Below are 5,416 nucleotides of genomic sequence, written 5' to 3' on the forward strand. Positions count from 1 at the left end.
TGGTCAGACTTGCATGCGCTGCGACAGCAGCCTAGCCGGGTGCAGCCCATTGAGAATTAGAGTTTTTGCCTATTAATGAGGTGGAGAGAAGCTGGGAGTTATGGGACAAGTGCTCGATGGAGAACAAATCCCTAACTTAATACATCTCAGACTATAGGGAGATAGTACTCAAGCTAAAGGGGATCGATGCATTCCAGACATTGTGAGGCTTTAAAAGAGGCCTCAAAGATGATTACCTTGAGTACGTAGAGCCCTTACAGCAGCCTAAAGACTTAGGAGAGGCAATTAAGTATGCGTAGATATTTTGATGACATCAAGCGCCGTAGTGCACGTGGTGGTTCGAGCAGGGCCAAGGGTAGTGAGAAGAGGAGGTCAGGCCTTAAAAGAAAAGGGTTCCGCAGTGATAAGCAGGGGGATAGGATGGACCAGGGAGGACAAGGTGGTCATTGGTCTAAAAAACCGCGACCATCCCGGAAGAAAAGAGACAGCGAAGTCCAAAAGAAAGAGCAGTATATTAAAACGCGAAAGAAAAATCGTTGCTTTAATTGGAACAATGTAGGGCACACGAAGGCTGAGTGTCCAAAGCTTAAAGCCAGTACTACGAGTGGCAACGACGAAGCCCAAAAGAGATGGTAAATCCTCTAGGCAGTTGCATATAGTGCAGAGATTCCCTCTAAGTTTCGCAGAGTTCAGAGAGGTGACAGTGTGTCATTGTGATAAGCATCAAGCTTGTTCGGTGACACTAGCGATGTGGCAGCCTACTGTAGGTCCACATGACATGGTGCGCATGTATGGCACCATAGGTGGCCATAGAGTCACAGTTTTTATCGATGATGGAGCTAGCCACGACTTCTTGAACTACTCATTAGTCAAGAAGTTGGGGTTGAGACTGAGACACCCAGAGTGATCATGAGTATACTGTTGGCCTAGCCAACAACAACGGGTATGACAAAACAGTATGGAATACCTTAGTATTGGGGGTCCCATTATCTATGCAAGACTACGAGGCTCCGCTTGACTTTTAGGTCATGCACTTAGCTAAAGCACAGATATCTAGGCAGGGAGTGGTTGTATGGCTTGGGCCCTAGTCTAGCTCAGAGTTACCTACATAATACGCTACGTTTTGAGCATGGAGGTAGAGTCATTACCCTGCAGGGCGACCGTACTGTCCCCGTCACACCACTTATTTCCTCCATGGAGCTGTGCACAGCGGTCCGCAGAGTCCAGATAGCAGTGGTATATGCTTGTTACCCTCTTTTAAATTCTGTTTCCATAGATGAAACTGTAGATGATGTTTGCGTAGACAAACAAGAAAAACAAAATAGCCTTGGATGAGACCCACTGTTTGAAAAACCTGTTTGGCATGCATGCAATTCAAACAAGAAAAAATCCCAAGGCGAAAGAGACATTAAAGAAAAAGTACATAGATACTTTAATGAATTTATTAGAAGAATTTTAGGATGTTTTTCTTGATGATTTGCCAGATGGCTTACCACCATCTAGAGAAGTAGACCATGGCATCAAAGTTATGGCAGGATCAAAACTTATAAGCAAACCTGCTTATAGATTAAGCCACTCCGAGGCACAGGAGGTGGAAAAACAATTGATGAAATATTTGAACAAAGGCTTTATTCGGCCTAGTTCAAGTCCGTGGCATTGCCTATTCTTCTGGTAAAGAAGAAAGACGGATCTATGCGGATGTGCATAGACTATTAGGCTCTTAAAATCAAATAACGATTAAGATAACGATTAAGAACAAGTATCTGATGCCATGCATGGATGAGTTGTTTGATCAACTCTATGGATCGAGATACTTTACAAAAGTAGACCTGAGATCAAGGTATCATCAAGTTAGAATTAAAGTAGAAGATGTTGCGAAGACAGCATTTAGGACCCGTTTTGGGCATTTTGAGTTTTTGGTTATGCCATTTGGGCTAACCAATGCTCCAACGACATTTATGATGCTGATGGACAACATTTTACGTCCATATCTAGGAAAATTCGTAGTAGTTTTCCTAGATGATATTCTTATGTACAGTAAGACACAGAAAGAACACATAGAGCATCTGCGTCTAGTGTTCGAGTTGTTGCGAGAGCACAAACTATTTGCAAAGAAGAGTAAATGTGAATTTTTTGAAATAGAAATTCACTACCTTGGCCATATTATATCCGCCCGATGGTACGCGGATGGAGCCAGAAAAAGTAGAGACTATTCTTAAATGGCCAGCGCCGAAGAATCTCGAGGAACTACAGATTTTTCTTGGCATGTCGGGGTCCTACCGACAGTATGTGAGGAAGGACTATGCGAAGATTGTAGTCCCGTTGACTGACCAATTATTACGGTCAAAAACTAAAAACATTAGTTGGGGGGAAGCCCAACAGAAGAGCTTTGATAAGCTCAAAATGGCCGTAGCTACACCTGTTTTGACTATTGTCGATCCAAATGAGCCATTTGTCTTGGAAACAGACGCTAGTTATGAGGCCATTGGGGCCGTATTTATGTAAAGGGGACGCTCGATTGCATTTGAGAGTAAAAAGTTAGATCGTGCGCAGCGTAACTACTCGGCTTACGAGTGAGAGTTACTAGCGATAGTTCATGCACTGAAAAAATGGAGACACTATTTATATGGTGCTCCTTTTGAGGTCCGGACGGACCATGAAAGTCTGAAATGGCTTTCAAGTGAAAGTGAACTAAAGGGTAGAAAAGCTCGGTGGGCGGAGATTCTATAGGAGTTTGACCTTCAGATACGTTACCAAAAAGGTAAGTATAACGTGGTGGCAGATGCACTTAGTCGCATGCCATAGATTAATGAACTTAGTTTCACAGTCTTCAAGAATGATTTCTTGGAGTCACTACGTGGTTTATGTGAGCATGATCCATCTTTTTCAGAGGTTTGGCGTGATGTACGCGTATGCACTTCTTCAGTGACGCGACCACCTCCCTCGTTGTTTTGGCACGGATTGCTAGTCCAGACAGACTGGCCGAAGGTGCAACGGGAAGGGAAGCGAGAGTTAGTCCGGAGAGACTAGCCGTGTCTTCTGGGTATAGTTTGGAGCGGAAGAGCTCTGACGTAGGCCCTTCATCACTTTTGACTGCCACACGGCTTCAAAGGGGGGTGATAAACTTCATCGGGGGGGGACAAATATGCTAATTACTCTATTGACGACGGGTACTTACTCTATAAGAATAGAGTATGTGTACCAATTATTGGTGACTTTCGGGCCCAAATTCTTAAAGAAAGTCATGATAGTCCAAGTGCGGGTCATCCCGAGATTCAGAAGACCTATGCACTAGTAAAAAGACAGTTTTATTCGCCTAGTTTGTTTAAGGACGTCCATACTTATGTGCTGAAATGCAATAAGTGCCACGTCAATAAACATGAACGTCTTAAGGTTGGAGGACTACTCCATCCGTCGCTAAAGATTCCTCAGGGGAAATGGGAAAGCATTTCCATGGATTTCATTACCGGTTTACCCAAGACGAGTCGAGGGAATGACTCGGTGTGGGTGGTAGTGGACAGGTTAACCAAAATGGCAAAGTTTATCGCCACGAAGAAAAATGTTAAAACACCAGAGTTGGCAAAACTCTTTATTGAACATCTCTATAAGCTATATGGCCTGCCCGCGGCGCAGATATAGCGTCGGATAGAGATAGAAAGTTCAACAGTCATTTTTGGAGGGAAGTCTTCAAAAAGTTGGATACTACTCTGAGTATGAGTACGGCAGATCATCCAGAGTCTGATGGTCAAACTAAAAGAGTTAACCAAATTCTAGAGGATACATTGCGTTCTTATGTTGGTAAGAAGCAATCTAATTGGGAAGAGTACTTGCCCTTATTGGAGTTTGCCTATAACAGCTCCAAACACTCTCAGCGAGCGACGACGAGTGGATTTACACCATTCATGTTAATGTATGGATTCTAGCCGAGATCTCCGATAGCAGTAGGCCTAGAAAAGGAGAAGATTCAATCTGTCAAGGATTTCCTTGAAGATATGAATGATATGCTCAGAGCCGCACGTGAGAGCGTTCGTAGCGCTCAGGATTGCGCTAAAACTTATGCGGATAAAGGACATAGAAAAGTGACCTTTGCAAAAGGTGACTTTGTATTCCTCAAGATTCCTGTGCAGTCAGAAACCATGAAAACGGGAAAGTGTGATAAACTCTCTCCGAGATATTGTGGTCCTTTTAAAATCCTTAAGAAGATTGGGGACGTAGTATATAAACTTGAGTTACCAGAGAGTTCTCAAGTCCACCCTATCTTCCATGTCAGTAAATTGAAGAAATCAGTTCCCTGGTTAGAGAACGCAGTTTCTCCAGAGATTTTGGTGGACTTGATAGAGTCATAAAAGATACCACATGAACCTGAAAAGATTCTAGGGTATCGTGACAGACAAACCCAACATAAAGTGTACCAGGGCAGGAGGTACTTGTTAAATGGACAGATAAGAATGAGGAGGCAGCTACTTGGGAACGCCGTAGTGCAATTTCCAAGAGGTTTCCCAATTTGTTTTTGAGGACGAAAACTCTTCTTAAGGGGGGAGTAATGTCACGTAGGCTGTAACGCCTGTGATGACTGATGGTAGACTGGATGGCCAGACAAGGCTTTAGCGTCAACGCCTCCGTTGGGCACCGAGGACGCAGTGGGAGAGGACGCCCATGCGGAGCCATGGGCGACCGGGCTAGTGATGAGGGGCAATCCTATATAACACAAATATTGTTATCTATTCTAACTTTCTTAGCTGCTGTGACACAAATTCATACTTCAAATTTTTTTTTCTGTAGGCCACACACTATATAGCGTAAGGGATGAGGGAAAATCCTCATTCTTCCTCTACGGCTGGGTGGTGAGCCAGAGGTCGTCCCCTCCTGTAGTAGCACCCGTAGAGGCACTACGGAGATCTAACATGGTGGCAAGCAGTACCTGGTTCGCCACCACCACTCTGCCTCCTGCAGCCTCGCTGAGCTCCAATATAAAAACTTCTTTTTCGAATATTCAGAAGAGCGGAGCAAGTTGCTTCTCCAGAGAGATATCAAAGCCAACTTGGCAACTGAGGTATCGGACCAGAGTGCCCCTCGAGATCCACTAGAAAGCCTCAACTAGTAGCCAAGTCAGGGTGGGTGTTGAGCCTACCCAAAAACCACATGACTTGTGCCAATTGATATGCGCTCCTGGTGCACGATAAAAAATCTCTATCGCCTCCGCAAATCTATGGAGATTTCTAACATCTCCAACAAGGTAGGTTGCTGTGTCATCTGCAAACTCTGAGTCCAGCACAGCAGCTCCTCCTGCGTGTGGAGGGGAAGGTGCAATCCCTTAAGTCCGGTCTCCTGGGTGGAGATAAAACTACTCATGGCCTTGGCGACAAATAGAAAGAGGCACAGTGCCAGAGGATAGCCCTATTGAACTGAGCGTATT

The sequence above is a fragment of the Cibotium barometz genome, chromosome 29 (assembly GCF_041138505.1).
Source record: "Cibotium barometz isolate CiBa-2024 chromosome 29, ASM4113850v1, whole genome shotgun sequence".
Classification (NCBI taxonomy): domain Eukaryota; kingdom Viridiplantae; phylum Streptophyta; class Polypodiopsida; order Cyatheales; family Cibotiaceae; genus Cibotium; species Cibotium barometz.